At 45.6% G+C, this 19952-nt stretch overlaps 1 pseudogene; it reads left to right on the top strand.

The window, feature by feature from the left end:
- The first annotated feature begins 224 nt into the window (after nt 1-224).
- Nucleotides 225-5877, top strand: LOC147115402 (extracellular calcium-sensing receptor-like; annotated as a pseudogene).
- The last annotated feature ends 14075 nt before the right edge of the window (nt 5878-19952 follow it).

Below are 19952 nucleotides of genomic sequence, written 5' to 3'. Positions count from 1 at the left end.
TTTTTCTAGAACAGTATTAGCAAATTAATGCTTATTATGGAATCACTTGCACGGCCCAAACCAACTTACTGGCTTTAAAAAGACAGTGCCTCCTTTAACGTTCTTTATTTTGCAAATCTGTCAAGGTCTTAATACCTGTACAGGAAACCTGAAGTACCTTCTCTAAACATTAACTGTGTTTGTTCATCAGTTTTGATTTAAGATCGTTTCGCTTGGTGCAGACCATGATTTTTGCAATAGAGGAAATAAACAAGGATGAAACACTTCTCCCGAACATTACACTGGGCTACAGGATTCACGATGACTGCGCGTCCTCCAAGATTGCAACAAAAGTCGCTCTGGCTCTGGTTAATGGGCAGGAAGAAACATATGTGGGTAATGTTTGTAATGGGTCCCTCAGTGTCGCTGGTATTGTTGGTGGCGATGGATCCTCAGAGTCTATAGCAATGGCAAGAATAATCGGTCCTTTTAAAATACCAATGGTGAGATTCGGTTAAGTTATTGCAGTTACTCTCATATAAAAGGAACAACTTAATTAAGGGCTAGATACATATTGCTATTTGTATATTTAGCTGTCAGCCCTGGCTCAGTAATAGCATTCTTCCCTCGGAGTCACAAGGTTTTTGTTCAATTCTCCCTCTTTCGACTTGAACACAAAACCTAGGCTAACTCCCAGTAGAGTACCGAGGGAGTGCTGCACTCTCCATATCTGCCATATTTCCAATGAGATAAACTGATGTCTACCCTCTGAGTTGGAATTAAAATTGCACATGACACTATTTGAAGAAGAGCTGAGGAGTTCGCCCAGTTGTCTTGGCCAAAATGTTTCCCTCAACCAGCATCACGAATATAGATTTTCTGATCATTATCACATTGCAGTTTGTGGGACATTGCTGTGCACAAATTGACTGTTGGATTTCAACACGTTACAACAGTGACTACACTTCAAAAATTCTTCATTGACTGTAAAGTGCGTTGGGATGTCCCCACTTCGTGAAGGTCCCAATATAAATGCAAGTTCTTTCTTCCCTACATCTTTATGTTCTTTCCTTGATGTTATCAAAGGGAAAAGGTGATTTCGCTGTATCGTTAAATGTGCTATTGGGGTGGCCGTTACTGTTTCTGATTCCGATGAATTTAGAATATTTGGAAGTGTGAAATATCATTATTTCACCCGCATCCCAATAACCTGCTTCGATTTTCTTTCCTGTTTGACTCAACGCAGGTTAGTTACTTTTCCACGTGTGTATGTCTCAATAATAGGAACCAATATCCAACCTTTTATAGAACAATACCAAGTGACTACCATCAATCCAAGGCTTTGGTGCAACTTGTTAAGGGGTTTGGATGGACTTGGATTGGAACCATTAACAGCAACAATGACTATGGCAACTCGGGAATGAAAGCGTTTATAGAAGCTGCAGTTAATTTCGGCATTTGCATTGCCTTCTCCGAATCGTTTTACAGAACCGATCCTGCAGAAAAGATTACGAAAATTGTACAAGTGATTAAAGCGTCGACCACAAAAGTCGTGGTGGCTTTTGCTTCATCAGGGGATATGCGCGTCTTATTTGAAGAGATTTTACGGCAAAACCTCACTGGCATACAGTGGATAGGAAGCGAAGCTTGGATCACAGCGGAGATTATTGCTCCAGATAAAAGATCGAGGTTCCTCACCGGGGCAATCGGAACTGCGGTGCGTGCGGTAGAAGTTCCAGGTCTGCGGGACTTCCTGCTCAGGGTCCATCCTTCTATGTTTCCCGGGGATAGTTTAGTAAGGGAGTTTTGGGAAACGACATTCAGATGCACTCTAATATTAGATAACAACAGAAGCCAAGTAGGTTCCTCTTCTCGGCTCCCTCAATGCACCGGAAATGAAACTTTGAATGAAATATACAACGTCTATACTGACCTAACGATGGACGGAAGTTCCTACAATGTACTTAAAGCAGTCTATACTTTCGCACACGCGCTGCACACCATGTTTTCGTGTAAAAATGGCAAAGGACCATTTATAAATAATACATGTGCACATGTTTCAAACTTTCAACCGTGGCAGGTAGGGAATATACCCCATTTATTTTCATTCATTTCAACTGCAAAATAGCTTGTTCAATATAAAAAAGTCTGTGAAATAACGTTGTTGAATATATTGTTCGAACGGCATCATCTTAAAATATAAAATAGCACTCTTTTCACGTAAAGTCTCTAAACAAATCTGTCCTATTATTTTCTAAAGCTGCTCCATTACATAAAGTCCGTATATTTCACAACGAAAACTGGTGAGAAGGTATATTTTGATGATAGTGGCAATCCAGTAGCCGGGTACGACTTTGTAAACTGGCAAATGAATGGAAATGGAGGCATTCAAGTAAAGGTAGTTGGACATTATAATGGATCAGCACCTCCGGGGAAAGAACTGGTGCTGAAACCGAAGCAAATTGTCTGGAGAGGTGGGGAGCAGGAGGTATGTCTGCCAATTGAAACTGGCTGTAATTTTACTTTATTTAATAGCTGTTTATGTCCAATCAAAATTTTGTAGACTCTGGAACAGTTCCCATGGATTGGAGGGTAACTAATTTTACCCCACTGTTCAAAAACAGGTGGTAGAGAGGAAATGGGGAATTATAGACCGGTAAGCCTGACATCGGTAGTGGGGAAAATGCTAGAGTCCATTATAAAAGATGTAATAGCAGAGTGCTTGGAAAACAGTGACAGGATCGGAGAATGTCAACATGGATTTACAAAAGGTAAATCGTGCTTGACTAATCTACAGGAATTTTTTGTAGAATAGATAAGGGAGAAGCAGTGGATGTGGTGCATTTGGACTTTCAGAAGGCTTTCGATAAGGTCCTGCATAAGAGATTAGCATGTAAAGCTAAGGCACATGGGATTGGGGGCAAGGTACTGACTTGGATAGAGAACTGGTTGGTAGACAGGAAGCAAAGAGTTGGAATAAACGGGTCATTTTCCGAGTGGCAGGCAGTGACTAGTGGGGTACCGCAGGGATCGGTCCGAGAGCCCCAGCTATTCACAATATATAGTAATGATCTAGACGAGGGAACTAGATGTAATATCTCCAAGTTTGCAGACGGCACAAAGCTGGGTGGGCGTGTGTGCTGTGGGGAGGATGCCGAGAATCTCCAGTGTGATTTAGACAGGTTGGGTGAGAGGGCAGATGCACGGCAGATGCAGTATAATGTGGATAAATGCGAGGTTATCCACTTTGGTGCCAAAAGCAGGAAGGCAGATTATTATCTGAAAGGCAATAGGTTGGGAGAAGGGGACTTGTAACGAGACCTGGGTGTCCTTGTGCACCAGTCGCTGAAGGTAAGCATGCAGGTGCAGCAGGTGGTTAAGAAGGCAAATGATATGTTGCCCTTCGTAGCGAGAGGGTTTGAGTACAGGAACAAGGATGTCTTGCTGCAGTTGTACAGGGCCGTGGTGAGACCACACCTGGAGTATTGTGTGCATTTTTGGTCGCTTATCTGAGTAAGGATGTTCTTGCCATGGAGGGAGTGCAGCGAAGGTTCACCAGACTGATACCTGGGATGGCAGGAATGACGTATGAGGAGAGATTCGGTCGATTGGCCTTATATTCGCTGGAGTTTAGAAGAGTGACAGGGGAACTCATTGAAACTTATAAAATTCTAACATGACTAGACAGACTAGATGCAGGAAGGATGTACCCGATGGCGGGGGAGTCCAGAACCAGGGGTCAGAGTCTAAAGGTAAGGGGTAAGCCATTTAGGACAGAGATGAGGAGGAATATCTTCACCCAGAGAGTGGTGAACCTGTAGAATTCTCTACCACAGAAGGCAGTTGAGGCCAATTCATTAAATATATTTTAGAAGGAGTTAGATACGTTTGTTAAGGCTAAAGGGATCAAGGGATATGGGGAGAAGGCAGGGACAGGGTACTAAGTTTGGATGATCAGCCATGATCTCATTGAATGGCGGAGCAGACTCGAGGGGCCGAATGGCCTACTCCTGCTCCTATCTTCTATGTAATAGGGAAAAGCCTCAGAAAAGCGATAGCAAGACCCAGTCTACAGCCGTTTATAAAGGGCGGATCAGGCATTACTAATCCGATACTTCATGCAGGAAATTAACCAGATTTAGACAACAAAGGAGGGGTAATTTTAAAGCAGTGTGTATTTGCAACACCATAGTTCTGATTTGTGTCGTTGGATGACACGACCAAATTTCTAATTGGCCCCCCTGGAGGACAAGACACACCCAGCATTTTGTCTGGAATGTGTTATTAGATCTGGCTGTCTGAGTAATGAACTGCTTTGCATTGTGTAATTTGATCCATTAATTCTGTCTGCCAGGCTCCAGACAGAGCTCGCAGTACTGCATTCAGGGAACCGACAGGGCTCACCCTCGCTGGTTAGGACCTTCTCCCACCCAAAAATATTCCTGACCGCCCCCCAACACGTTCCTGACCTTCCCCTCCCCAATTAGTTCCTGACCTTTTCCCTCCCCAACAAAAGTTCCAGACTTTCTCTCCCCTGGGTGCCTGACTTCCTCCAGCCCTCCCCCACCGCTGTTCCTGACTTTCTCACCACAGCAAAACATATGAAGGTCTCGAAATACGATATGAACTTCAATCTTAACTGTAAACATACAATTTTACCGATGAAGACACAGATATTGATGTTACGAATAAGTGCTTGTACATTGTATCTATCAACATCACAAGGTAGATAATCTATCGGTTCCTTCCTTTTAGATCCCCCGTGCAGTTTGCTCTGAAAGTTGTTCTCCTGGAACAAGAAAAAAGGCTCGGAAAGGACAACCTGTTTGTTGCTTTGACTGCTCTCCCTGTGCGGATGGGGAGATTAGTAACAGTACAGGTGAGTCAAATACAGATTTTATTTTAACATACGTGATTCGGCAAGTGTCCTCAGAGATATCTAAAACTGAACTTCTTCACTATATAATGTTCCCCTTTCCCTTAGACTCCACAGACTGCATCAGATGTCCTGTCCTATACTGGTCCAATGAGCGGAAAGATCAATGCATACCAAAGAATATAGAATATCTGGCTTTCATAGAAATCCTGGGAATTGTATTGGTGACTCTTGCATTGATTGGAGTGTGCATGTCTATAAGCATAGCTGTTCTATTCTTTCGATATCGAGAGACACCTCTAGTTAAAGCTAACAATTCCGAGCTGAGCTTCCTCCTTCTTTTAGCATTAACATGCTGTTTTTTGTGCTCAGTTACATTCATTGGCGAACCGTCCGACTGGTCTTGTATGTTACGACACACAGCGTTCGGTGTTACATTTGTGCTGTGTATTTCCTGCGTTTTGGTTAAAACCATCCTGGTGCTGATGGCATTTCAGGCAACGCATCCCAGCAATAACAGGATGAAATGGTTTGGACAAAAACAGCAGCGAGTAAGTGTTTTCCTCCTAACATTCGTTCAGGGTTTAATATGTGCCCTTTGGCTGATCACTGCACCGCCATTTCCCATGAGAAACACAAACTATTACAGGGACATTATTATTTTAGAATGTGATGCGGGTTCTTCTGCAGCCTTCTATTCAGTATCAGGTTATATCGCTTTGTTATCGTGTGTATGTTTTGTCTTGGCGTTTTTCGCCCGGAAGTTGCCAGATAATTTCAACGAGGCTCAATGTATAACTTTCAGCATGCTTATCTTTTGTGCCGTTTGGATAACTTTTATTCCGGCTTCTGTGAGTTCTCCTGGGAAATACACTGTAGCGGTGGAAGTGTTTGCGATTCTGGCCTCCAGTTTCGGATTGTTGCTTTGCATTTTTGCTCCGAAATGTTACATTATCATGATAACTCCAGAGAAAAACACAAAGAAGTACCTAATGGGTAAAGGGATGGAAAAGAAACTTTAAAGAACGGTAAGATTTCTTGGTATGAATATTTGCTGGTGCATAATTTTACTTCGAAGGCTTTTTGGAGCAATTAAATCATATCCTGCAAATCGATTCATTTATCAAGCTCAAGATTACGTTTCAACGTGATTCATCTGCCCTAGAACATGTTGCCCCGACCCCTCCTTAAATGTGCAATCTCCTACTGCCCCACAACCACCCGAGTTATTTGCGCTCCACCATTTCTGACTTCGTGAGCGTCCCTTATTTTAATGGCTCCACCATTGGCGGCCGTGACTTTAGCTGTCGAGCCGTTAAGCTCTGGAATTCACTCCTTAAAACTCTCAGCCTCTCTTGCTCTCTTTTCTCCTTTGAGGCGCTCCTTAAAACGTGCCTCTTTGCCAAGCTGTTGGACATCTGCCCTAATTTCTCCTTATGTGGCTCCGTGTCAAATTTTGTTTATAACACACATGTGAAGCGCCTTGGGACGTATTACTACGTTAAAGTTGTTGTTGTTTTGAGAGTCCTCACCCACTAACATGCCATTTCCCCCCATCTTATTTCATTTTTTTGCTGATTAATTAGGTGTTGTTCATGTCCCAATTTCTTTCCTCTTTGCAACGAGCTATTTACGTGACATCAGAAAATAACAAAAACACTCAGCAAGTCAGGCATCATCGGTGGAGTGAGAAAGGTATAGTTAACATTCAGGTCGATTACCTTTCGTCAGAACCCACATTGAAAGGGAGAACCGAACGTCCTGCTTGGAAAATAATTTGCGATGAATTATACAACAAAAGTGTGCACAAGAGAACTTTCTTGATCAGTAGATTTGCAGCCCAAGTAGGAAGGAAGCAGCTGCATCCCTTTTGGACTATATCCAACTATCCGAGGCTGACGCCGTATTGGTGACTGTGGTTGTTTTTATTTGATGTAAGACTTAATACATTAAAATATTTGAGCAGCAGTTTACAAGGTACATTTGAGAATTATATTAAGCCAGTGTTCCTTGGGTTGAAATTTTGATTCCATTCCAAATAGCCGATACTGTTCGTCGTCGTCCACCGTGCAGGAGCTCGCTGCTGAACCTTCTACACGGGGAGTGTTCCCAAGCCCACCGGATGCACCCCAGAAACAGGACCTGCAGCAGAATTCGTCTAATCACGTTTTCTTTCATAATCCCCAACTATCCCAAACAAATTGATGATACGCTCATGCCCAGGAACAGACGGTGCACGGACCTCCATTATCTATGTCTTCAGTCTCATCACAAGTTTCTATTATCTCTGGATTAATGTCTCATCCTGCAGACTTTGAAACTAACAGCGTTACCGGCTGCAATCACTTCTCAAAACATAGTTCTCTTTATTAACTTACTTAGAGCAATGTATGTAACTGTGGCCTATCAAACCTAAGAAATTAAATGTAGTCTACCAAGGCCCGATATTATAAACTAAATAATAGGTTATAAATTGGAGAAAGGAATGCGTATTCTGTAGTACTCATTGCTGCGCTGAGGAGGTAAATACCAAGATAGCGAGTTTCACATCTCAATGTTTTCTCAGTAAGAGAATACTCGTTGGTCTGGAAAAGCCTACTATAAATTCTTGTAGTTTACCTTCCTGGATTGCAAGGAATTGAAGGCACATTATTGACCTGGTTAGGAAATTGGCTGAGCGACAGGAGACGGAGAGTAAGTATAATGGGCAGTTAATCTATTTTGTTGGATGTGCCCAGTGGCGTCCCGCAATGATCTGTGTTGGGTCCTCAGCTATTTATTTTATTTTTAAGCGATTTAGGTGGTGGGATAGAAAGCCATACATCCACATTTGCCGATGACACAAAGATAGGCTCATTGTACGCATTGTAGATGGAAGCATTAAATTACAAAGAAATATTGATAGATTAAGTGAATGGGCAAAACTCTGACGATTGCGTTTCAATGTAGGCAAATGTGGACCTAAAATGGATAGAACAGGGTAGTTTATGGTGAAAAGCTAAAAACATTGGAGGTCCAAAGAGACTCGGGGGGTCCAGGTACATAGATCATTAAAATGCCATGAGCAGGTACAGAAAATAAACAAAAAGGCTATTTTAATGTTGGCCTTTATAGCCAGAGGACTAGAATACAAGGGGGCAGTAGGTATGCTGCAGCTGTACAAAGCCCTGTTTAGACCACACCTGGAGTACCGTGAGCAGTTATGGCCACCACACCTTAGGAAGGATATATTGGCCTTGGAGGGAGTGCAGCATAGGTTTACTCGGAATGAGACCCGGATTCAGGGTTTAAATTACGAGGAGAGATTACACAAATTAGGGTTGTATTCCGTAGAATTTAAAATGGTAAGGGGTGATTTGATCGAAGTTTTCAAGATATTAAGGGTAACAGATAGGGTAGATAAGATGAAATTATTTCTGCTGGTTGGACAGTCTAGGACTAGGGGGCATAAGTCTAAAGATTAGAGCCAGACCTTACAGGAGTGAAATTAGGAAACTCTTCTACACACAAAAAGTGGTATAAGTTTGGAACTCTCTTCCGCAAACGAGGATTGATGCTAGATCAATGGCTAATTTTAAATCTGAGATTGATAGCTTTTTGTTATCCAAAGGTATTATGGGATGTTGGGGTTAAGCCGTGTATATGGAGTTAGGTCGTAGATCAGCCACACGTTAAATGGTGGGGAACTAAGGGTCTAATGAGGGTGAGGAACTTAACGTAATTAATATAAGTAGAGGAAAAGTACTAGAGAAACTAATGGGACTAAAAGCCGACAATTCCCCTGGACCTGACGGTCTACATCCTACGGTATCTAAAATAGGTGGCTGAAGAGATAGCGGATGCATTGGTTTTGATCTTCCAAAATTCACGAGATTCTGGAATGGTCCCAGCAGATTGGAAGTTCGCAAATGTAACACTGCTATTCAAGAAAGGAGGGAGAGCATAAACAGGGAACTACAGGCCAGTTAGGCTGATATCAGTCGATGGGAAAATGCTGGAATCCATTGTTAAGGAAGTGGTATCAAGTCACTTTGAAAATCATAACATGATTAGGCAGAGTCAGTATGGTTTTACGAAAGGCAAATCGTGGTTTACAAATTTATTAGAGTTTTTGGAGGATGTAACTAGCAGGTAGATAAAGGGGAACCAGTGGATGTACTATACTTTGATTTCCAAAAGGCATTCGATAAGGTGCCACATAAAAGGATATTACACAAGATTAGAGCTCATGGGGTTGGGGGTAATATATTGCATGGACAGTGGATTGTTTAACGGACAGAAAACAGAGAGTAGGGATAAACGGATCTTTTTCAGGTTGGCAGGCCTAGTGGGGTGCGGCAAGGATCAGTGTTGGGGCCTCAGCTATTGACAGTCTATATTAAAGAACTAGATGAAGGGACCGAGTGTGATGTATCCAAGTTTGCTGATGATACAAAGCTAGGTTCCTATGTTCCTATGGATCCACTGTTCCAGGTTAAGCTGCAATTTTAAATTCTTTCGAACTGGTTTCCCCATATACCTTATATACCCATATTTCCGGAAAAACTTGATTTATTTATTTTAATAATTACCCGGTACGGTAGCATAGTTTAAAATTACTGGACTAGTAATCCAGAGGCCTGGAGTAATGATCCAGAGCTGTGAGTACGAAATCCCACCACTACGACTGGGGAATTTAAATTCAGTTAACTAAATAAATGTGGAATTGAAGCTAGCTTGTGACCATGAAATTACCGGATTGTCGTAACAACCCATTAGTTTCACTAATGATCTTTAGGGAAGGAACTCTGCCATCACCTGGCCTATGAGTGACTCCAGACCCACAGCAGTGTGGTTGACTCTGAACTGCCCTCTGACATGGTCTGGCAAGCCACTCATTTGTACCAAACCACTAAGGAAAACAGTAACAATAACAAGAATAATACTGGACGGACACCATCTTCAGACACGAAAAAGGCACACCCAGCCCAGTCGAACCTGCAAATACACCATCACTAACATCTGGGGACTTGTGCCAAAATTGGGAGAACTGTCCCACAGACTAATCCAGCAGCAGCCAAACACAGCCATACGCATAAAATCATACCTTTCAGCCGTGGTCCCAGACTCCTCCATCACCATCCCTGGGTATGTCCTGTCCCACAGCAGTACAGGCCTACTAGAGGCATAGTAGTATACAGTCGGGAGGGAGTAGCCTTGGGAGTTCTCAACATTGATTCTGGACCCCAGGAATTCTCATGGCTTCAGGTCAAGCATGGAAAGGAAACCTCCTGCTGATTAAAACCTACCGCCCTCCCTCAACTGATGAATCAGTACTGTTCCATGTTGAACACCGCTTGGAAGAAGTGCTGAGGGTAGCAAGGGCACAGAATATACTCTGGGTGGGGAACTTCAATGTCCATCACCAAGAGTGGCTCGGTAGCACCACTACTGAACGAGATGGCCGAGTCCTGAAGTGAATAGTTGCCTTACTGGGCCAGCGGCATGTGGTCAGAGAACCAACACAAGGGAAAAACCTCATCTAATAACGTGTCACAAATGCATCTGCCCATGGCAGTATTAGTAGGTGTGACCACCTCCCAATACTGTACTTGTGGAGTCGAAGTCATGTCTTCAGTATGAGGACACCCTCCATCGTGCTGTGCAGCACTACCACCGTGATGAACTGAGCATCCTTTAAGTGCTGTGGGCCATCAGCAGCAGCAAAATTGTACTCCACCACAATCTGTAACCTCATGGCCAGGCATATCCCTCACTCTAACATTAACATCATACCAGGGGACCAATCCTGAGGATGCTGCAACACAGGATAGCGTGCATGCTAAACAGCGGAAGCAGCATGTTATAGACAGAGCTAAGTGATCCAACAACCAACGGATCCAAACAAAGCTCTGCAGTCCTGTCACATCCAGTCGCGAATGGTGGTGGAATATTAAACAACTAACGGGAGGAGTAGGCTCCATGAACATCCCCAAGCTCAGTGATGGAGGAGCCCACCACATGAGTGCAAAATATAAGGCTGAAGAGTTTGCAAACATCTTCAGCCAGAAGTGCCGAGTGGATGATCCATCTCGGCCACCTCCTGAGGTCCCCACCTTCACATAAGTCAGTCTTCAGTCAATTGGATTCACTGTAAGTGATATAAAGAAACGCCTGAGCGCACTGGATACAGCAAAGTCTACGGGCCCAGGCAACATCCTGGCTGTCGTGCTAAAGACTTGCGCTCCAGAACTAGCCTTGCCTGTAGTCAAGCTGTTCCAGTACAGGTACAACATTGGCATCTACACGATAATGGGGAAAATTGTCCATGTATGTACTCTCCACAAAAAGCAGGAAATATCCAATCCGGCCATTTCCCGCCCCTTCAGTCTAATTTCTATCAGAAGCAAAGTGATGGAAGATCTCGTCGACAGTTCTATCAAGCAGCAGTGTAAAACGTGTCTTTTAAATATTCGGTAATGGGATGTGGGCGTCACTGACAGGGCCAGCATTTATTGCCCATCCCTAATTGCCCTTCAGAAGGTGGTGGTGAACTGCCTTCTTGAAACGCTGCAGTCCGTGTGGTGAAGGTACTCCCACAGTGTTGTTCGGGAGGGAGTTCCAGCATTTTGACCCAGTGAAGATGAAGTAAAGGCGATATACTTCCAAATCAGGATAGTGCGTGACTTGGCCTGTTCCTGGGAGTAGGAACAGGATCACTGGCTCAAGGCTTGGAAGTTAAGCAGAGCCAGGCCTGGTTAGTACTTGGAGGGGTGACCATCAGGGAGATACCAGGTGCAGAAGGTCACGGAAGGAGCCCCGACAAGGGGCGGTTGGTGAGAAGGTCACGGAAAGAGCCCCGGGAGGAGCGGCTGGTGAGCAGGCCCGGGCGTTGGGCTGAAGATTGTTGGACAGGAGGAATGGTGGAAATGGAATGGAAGCAGCGGCTTTGCTTCACCCAGTCATGGGAGCTTGCAAGATCACATTTCGTTGTTCATGTACTTGTGCAATGACAATAAAGTTGAATTATTATTATTATTATTAGAGGGGAGCTTGCAGGTGGTAGTGTTCCCATGTGTCTGCTGCCCTTGCCCTCCTAGGTGGAAGAGATCACGGGTTTGGGAGGTGCTGCCGAAGAAGCCTTGGCGAATTGCTGCAGTGCATCTTGTAGATGGTACATACTGCAGACAGGATGCGCCGGTGGTGGAGTGAATGAATGTTTAAGGTGCTGGATGGCGAGCCAATCATGTGGGCTGCTTTGACTTGGATGGTGTCGAGATTCTTGAGCGTTATTGGCGCTGCACTCATCCAAACAAGTAGAGAGTATTCCATCACACTCCTGATTTGTGTCTTGTATATGGTGGAAAGGCTTTGGGGAGTCAGGAGCTGAGACACTCGTCGCAGATTACCTAGCATCTGGTCTGCTCTTATTGCCACATTATTTATGTGGCTGGTCCACTTAAGTTACTGGTCAATGGTGACCCCCAGTTTGTTGATAGCGGGGGATTCAGCAATGGCAATGCTGTTGAATGTCAAGGGGCGGTGGTTAGATTATCGCATGTTGGAGATAGTCATTGCCTGACAGTTGTGTGGCACCAATGTTACCTGCCACTTATCAGCCCAAGCCTGAACGTCATCCAGGTCTTGCTGCTTTCGGGCATGGACTGATTCATTATCTGAGGAGTTGTGAATGGCACTGAACACTGTGCAATCATCAGCGAACATCCCCATTCCTGACCTTTTGATGGAGGGAAGGTCATTAATGAAGCAGATGAAGGTGATTGGGCCTAGGCCATTGCCCTGAGAATCTCCTGCAGCGATGTCGTGGGGCTGAGATGATTGATCTCCAACAACCACAACTATCTTCCTTTGTGCTAGGTATGAGTCCAGCCAGTGGAGAGTTTTCCCCCTGATTCCCATTGACTTCAATTTTACTAGAGCTCCTTGATGCCACACTCGGGCAAATGCTGAATTGATGTCAAGGGCAGTCACCCTCACCTCACCTCTGGAATTCCGTTCTTTTGTCCATGTTTGTGCCAAGGCTGTAATGAGGTCTGGAGCCGAGTGGTCCTGGCGGAACCCCGACTCAGCATTGGTAAGCAGGTTCTTGGTGAGCAAGTGCCACTTGATAGCACTGTCAATGACACCTTCCATCACTTTACTGATGATTGAGAGTAGACTGATGGGACGGCAATTGGCCAGATTGGATTGGTCCTGTGTTTTGTGGACAGGTCATACCTGGGCAGTGTGGTGTATGTAACCTGATCCACCTTAAGAGAACTACCTTAAGAGATGTACTACTTTCTCTTGGCTGCTGTATACTGTAATACTGTAATACCAGTGGTGACCACACCGGTATATAAGTGTTGTGCAAGGATTTGCTGGGCAGTTCAGCCCTGACCTTCGAATAGTAAAGACCTGTTAAAATTTATTCTTGCTGTCTGTGTCCAGTGATTGATCCTAAACATAACTGGGACATACAGACTCAACAGTGGCGCCGAGTCCGATCTTACCGTGCGGCAAATTTACATCCAAGGCAGCTTCATCCTCAAAACGGGCGTTGAGAAGAGGCATCCGCCCTCATCATCCTGCTGAGCACCATCGCACGGGAGGCATCGAGAACCCGGGTTAAAAAGAAAAGGAATTCTGACCACGAAGCCCTCCATCAGCGACAGGCAGTGATCATCCCTTCTACCACGGTGGTGGGTAAGCCGATCAGCGACATGAGCAGAAAGTCGGCTGCGTTGACTGTGGAGTAGGGGAGGAAAAACGGAGGAATAAGGGCGGAGAGCTCGACCACGGCCGGTAGAAAGGGCCGGGCTGCAATCGAGGCCGAGAGGCACAGCGACTGGGGCAGCTTATGGCTCGAGAGCCGTGGAGAACTCAAACGCAGCCGGTGTACAGGACCGGGCTGCGAGCGGGGCTGTGAGGCAAAGCAGCGTCGGGGAGTTGAGAAGCTTAAGGCATGAGAGCCGCGGAGAATTCAAACGCAGCCGCTGTAAAGGACCGGGCTGCAAGCGGGGCTGCAAGGGAAAGCAGCGTCGGGGAGTGAGAACCGCTGGGGAGGTGAGAACGGCAGCAGCAAGGCAATCGCCATTGCAGCCAGCGGGGGAAGAAGGCAAATGCGGGAATCCGCCATTGTAGTCGGCGGGGGAAGAAGACGACCGCGGGAAAGACCGCCAAGCGCGGGAAGCCGCCATTTTAGTAGGCGGGGGAAGAAGACAAGCGTGGGAAGCCGCCATTTAAAACTTGCAAGGATGCTTAAACATGGGAGCATTAATACCTTTGATAGTGATGTCGAAGATTGGACCACGTATGTAGAACGCATGGAAGTTTATTGTAAAGCAAATAAGGTACCAGATGATGAGAAAGCATTAACCTTATTAAGCTCAATGGGGGCGAAGACATACGGGCTGTTGAAGCACCTTCTATCATCAAAGAAACCGGCGGATCAGACCTTCACGAATATTGTTACTGTCCTGAAAAATCATTTAAACCCCATGCCGCTGATGATAGCGGAACGATTTAAATTTTACAGAAGAACGCAGTTGAAAGACGAAAGCAACGCTGAATTTTTAATTGAACTACGTAAGCTATCGACGTACTGTCAGTTTGGGACAGGGCTAGCAGATGCACTGAGAGATACATTTGTGTGTGGATTGTTAAAAGAAGGAACACAAAAGCGACTGCTTGAAGAGAATGATCTTACGCTTGATAAAGCTGTCACTATTGCAGCATCGCAAGAAGCCGCAGCAAGAGGCACTGTGGAAATGCAGCTACGGTCACCGGAACTCTGCACCAATCAAATGGTCTTGAGTACAGTAAAATGTTATCGTTGTGGAAAGACAACACACGATCAGAACCAGTGCTGGTTCAAAAATCAGGAATGCAGAAAATGTGGCAGGCTTGGTCACATAGCTAAAGTATGCCGGTCAGGAAAGAAGACCAGCAACAAAAAGTCACCGCAGGAAAAGTACAAAAAGGTACACAAGGTGACAGAGAACAGTTCGAACGAGCAGAAGTCAGATTCAGACGCCAGCAGTAATGAACTGGGTAGTCTAAGAGTACACAATGTTGGTAAGGAAGCAGACCTCCAAACAATTTGGGTCACACTTCAGATAGCAGGAGTCCAAGTGAAGATGGAATTGGACACTGGATCGGCATTGACGGTCATGAATAAGAAAGATTACAAAAGGTTATTCCCACATATTCCCCTACGGGATACGGAGATTGTATTGAAACCATACACGGGGCAAAGAGTATACCCCATCGGGAAGATAGAGGTAAAGGTGGTCCACAAGGGCAAAGAAAGCCGAGGAATGGACTTATAAGTGCTACCTGAGGGAGGTCCACCACTACTGGGACGGGAGTGGATTAGGAAAATAAATATGGACTGGCATTCTTTAAAAGCACTAACGGTAGATTCCGGTACAAAAGATGTCAAACCTAAACGATTGTCCAGAATATTGGACGATGCTAAAGAAGTGTTCCAACAATGACTGGGAACACTGAGAGGAACTACGGCAAACATCAAGGTTGAAGAACATGCAAACCCGAAATTTTTCAAAGCCTGACCGGTACCTTATGCAATACGACCTGCTGTGGAAGCTGAGCTGGAAGGGCTAGAACATTCAGGAGTACTGTCTAAGGTAGACTGGAGTGAGTGGGCCACGCCCATTGTCCCAGTCATGAAGCGTTCATCGAGCAACAAGCCGGGGGAACCGGGGAAGGTTCGCATCTGTGGTGATTTCAAGACTGGTTTTTGGAGTGGCATCGGCTCCAGCAATTTGGCAGAGGGCCATGGAGCAGGTATTACAGGGAATTCCAGGTACACAATGTTACCTGGGCGATATTCTGATTACAGGAGATGATGACGAGGAAAGCCTTGCAAACTTGGAACTGGTGCTCACCAGATTGAAAGAATATGGTCTTCGAGTTAATCGCCAGAAATGTGAATTCTTTCAGAAGCGGATCTCGTACTGTGGTCATGTCATTGACCAGGAGGGGCTTCATAAGTCTCCTGACAAGATCAAAGCTGTTGTGAAGGCTCCCGCTCTGGATAATGTATCCCAATTGAGGTCGTTTCTAGGGTTGATTAACTATTACCATAAGTTTCTGCCAAATTTATCCACGGTGCTACACCCGCTGAATGCTCTTTGCAGAAGGGAGTACCATGGAAGTGGAGCGAGGACTGTAAGAGGGCCTTTCGCGAAAGCAAGGCATTGATCACCTCAGAGGAAGTGTTGGCTCACTTCAACCCAACGCTGCCTATTCGTTTGGCTTGTCATGCTTCTCCATAAGGTATTGGGGCAGTACTCTCACACAAGTTGCCAAATGGCCAGGAGAGGCCAGTTGCATTCGCATCCAGATCATTGACCTCCGCTGAGCGCAACTATGCTCAGATAGATAGGGAGGCTCTCAGCCTTGTGTGGGGAGTAAAGAAGTTTAATTATTACCTGCAGGGCCAAAAGTTTACGCTTCTGACAGACCACCAGCCGTTGGTATCCATTTTTAACCCTAAGAAGGGTGTTTCGGTGATGACAGCACAGAGACTCCAGAGATGTTCCCTTTTCCTAGGGGCACATCAATATCAGATAGAATTCAAAGGTACAAAGCAGCATGGTAATGCTGATGGGCTGTCGCGCCTGCCAGTACCTACAGAGGAGGAGGCACTGACGGTTGACCCTGTTGAGTTATTTCACTCGACCATCATCGAATGTTTACCAGTCACCAATGCAAGTATTGAAAGAGAAACCAGGAATGACCCGACACTGTCCAGGGTCTACGAAGTGACAGTGAAGGGATGGCCAGCACATGGTGATCCACTGTTACCGGCATTCTCAGCAAGACGAGAACAGCTGTCCGTCTGTCAAGGAACATTGATGTATGGAACAAGGTGATTATTCCTCCTAAGTTAAGAGAGAGAGCTCTAAAGGAACTGCATGAAGGTCATCTGGGGGGAGTCAAGATGAAAAGCCTTGCTAGGGCTTATGTGTGGTGGCCGGGTATCGACCAACAGATAGAGGAGCTGACGAAAAGCTGCTCAGGGTGCCAAAAAGTGCAAAATGCACCTCCGATTGCACCGCTGCATCCATGGGAATGGCCTTCAACCCCATGGCAACGTGTACATATTGGCTTTGCTGGTCCTTTCATGGACTCCATGTTTTTAATTGCGGTGGACGCACATTCTAAATGGCCAGGAGTGATTAAGATGACTACCACTACCTCGGAAAAGACGATTGCGGTGTTAAGAACGATATTTGCGAGAAATGGATTGCCAGAACAAATATGTTCAGACAACGGACCGCAGTTCATGTCAGAAGAATTCCAGAGATTCATGAAGAAGAATGGGGTGAAACATTATACCTCTGCCCCATATCATCCGGCTACAAACGGGTTGGCCGAGAGATTTGTACAAACGTTTAAAAAAGCAATAAAGGCCATGAGCGAAGATCAGATTCCACTACAACACAAGGTGGACAAATTCCTACTGGCATATCGAAGCGCCACTCATGCAGTGACAAACCAAAATCCTGCCATGGTGTTCTACAACAGGAGGTTGCGGTCCAGGTTGGACTTGTTAAAACCAAATGTGCGGAGGAAAGTTGAAAACAAACAGTTCCAGCATATAAATAACAAGACCACTCGGAGTTTCGAAATAGGACAACCAGTGTTAGCCCGGGACTATAAAAACGAGAAATGGCAATCTGGAACAATTCGGGCCAGACAAGGACCCCTGATGTACACGGTAGATATTGGTGAAAATGTAATACGGCGTCATGCTGACCAACTGGTAGAATCGAGAACAATGGTCGAACCCATGGTTACGGCAGAGACAACCGTGAAAGAAGTTAGTGAACCTGAAGCATCTACCTCAGAAGTGAATGCACCTGATGATGATGTCCAATCCATAAGAGACCAACTAGATGAGTCACCCCAGCAACGAGAATCAGAGACCCCTGAAAGGCGTTATCCAACACGAATCAGGAGGCCTCCTCAGAGACTGAATCTTTGAACTGTTTTGCATGAAGTTGTATATATATATATGTTATTATGTTATGTTAAATGGGGATATAACTGTTAAGCTAAAAAGGGAGGATTGTGGTGTATGTAACCTGTTCCACCTTAAGAGAACTACCTTAGGAGATGTACTACTTTCTCTTGGCTGCTGTATACTGTAATACTGTAATACTGGTGGTGACCACACCGGTATATAAGTGTTGTGCAAGGATTTGCTGGGCAGTTCAGCCCTGACCTTCGAATAGTAAAGACCTGTTAAAAGTTATTCTTGTTGTCTGTGTCCAGTGATTGATCCTAAACATAACTGCTACATACAGACTCAACAGGCAGTTTTACACATTGGCAGATAGATGCCAGTGTTGTAGGTGTATTGGAACAGCTTGGCTAGAGGTGCGGCTAGTTCTGGAGCACAAGTCTTTGGCATGACAGCCGGGATGTTGTCAGGGTCCATAGCCTTTGCTGTACCCAGTGCGCTCAGCCGTTTCTTGATACCACGTGGAACGAATCGAATTGGCTGAAGACTGGCTTCTGTGATGGTGGGAGACCGATATGGAAAACCCACTCGGCACTTCTGGCTGAAGATGATTGCAAAAACTTCAGCCTTGTCATTTGCACTTGCGTGCTGGACTCTGTGATCATTGAGGATGGAGATATTCCTGCAGCCCCCTCCACTCATTAGTTCTTTAATTGTTCACCACCATTCACGACTGGATGTCGTAGGTCTGCAGAGCTTTGATCGAATCTGTTGATTGTGGAATCGCTTAGCTATGTCTATAGCATGCTGCTTCCGCTGTTTAGCATGCATGTAGTCCTGTGTTGCAGCATTCCCAGTTTGGCACCTCATTTTTAGGTAGGCCTGTTGCTGCTCTTGTCATGCTCTTCTGCATTCCTCATTGAACTAGGGTTTGTCCCCTGGCTTGATGGTAATGGTAGAGTGAGCATTATGCCAGGCCATGAGTTTACAGTTAGTCGTTGGCCCACAGCGCCTCATGAATGCCCAGTTTTGAGCTGCTAGATCTATTCTGAATCTACCCCATTTCTTCTTAGGCATTCAATCGGAACCGAGGATGAGTTGCTTCCATGCTAAAAATTAGTTCTCAGGTTACTGATGAGTCCAATGCGGAACCTACCGTCTCTGTCACAGGTGGGGCAGACGGTCGTTGATGGGGTGGGTAGGTAGGGTGCTTGGTTTGTCTTGTGCTCCTTCCGTTGGCTTCTGTCTGCTTCCGGCGAAGAGGCTCGAGGTGTTCAGCACCTTCCTGGATGCTTCTCCTGCACTTTGTGCGGTCTTGAGCCAGGGATTCATCGGTGTCGGTGGAGATGTTGCACTTTTTCAAGGAGGCTTTGAGGGTGTCCTTGAAGTGTTTGCTCTGCCCACCTGGGGCTCTCTTGCTATGTCGGAGCTCCGAGTAGAGCGCTTGTTTTGGGAGTCTCGTATCAGGCAAAAGGACGAATTGCTATGTCCATCGGAGCTGATTGAGCATGGTCAAAGCTTTGATGCTGGGATGTTGGCCTGAGCGAGAACACTGATGTTGGTGCACCTATCCTGCCAATGGATTTGCAGGATTTTGCGGAGGCACCGTTTGTGGTACCTCTGCAGTGCTTTGAGGTGCCTGCTGTACATGGTCCATGTCTCTGAGGCATACAGCAGGGCGGGTATCACTGCTGCTCTGTAGACAATGAGCTTAGTGCCGGGTTTGAGGTCCTGGCCTTCAACACTCTCTTCCTCAGGCGACCGAAGTCTGCACTGGCACACTGAAGGCGGTGTTGTACTTCGTCATCGACGTCTGCGCTTGTTGACAGTAGGCTCCGAGGTATGGAAAGTGGTCCATGTTGTCCAAGGCCTCGTTGTGGATTTTGTTATCCCATTTAGCTTGGTGGTAGTGCCACACAATAAGATGGAGGGTGTCCTCAGTGTAAAGACGAGATTTTGCCTCTACAAAGATGGTGCAGCAGTCACTGCTTCCAGTGCTGTCATGGACAGATGCATCTGCGAAAGGTACATTGGTGAGGACGAGATCATGTAGGTTTTTCCCCCGTGTTGATTTTCTCACCACCTGCTGCAGTCCTAATCTGGCAGCTATGTCCTTCATGACTC

This window comes from Somniosus microcephalus, chromosome 6, assembly GCF_052327205.1.
Source record: "Somniosus microcephalus isolate GS21.2 chromosome 6, FLI_Smic_1.0, whole genome shotgun sequence".
Classification (NCBI taxonomy): domain Eukaryota; kingdom Metazoa; phylum Chordata; class Chondrichthyes; order Squaliformes; family Somniosidae; genus Somniosus; species Somniosus microcephalus.
Note: the sequence above shows the minus strand (reverse complement) of the source record. Positions and strands in the feature narration are given on the sequence as shown.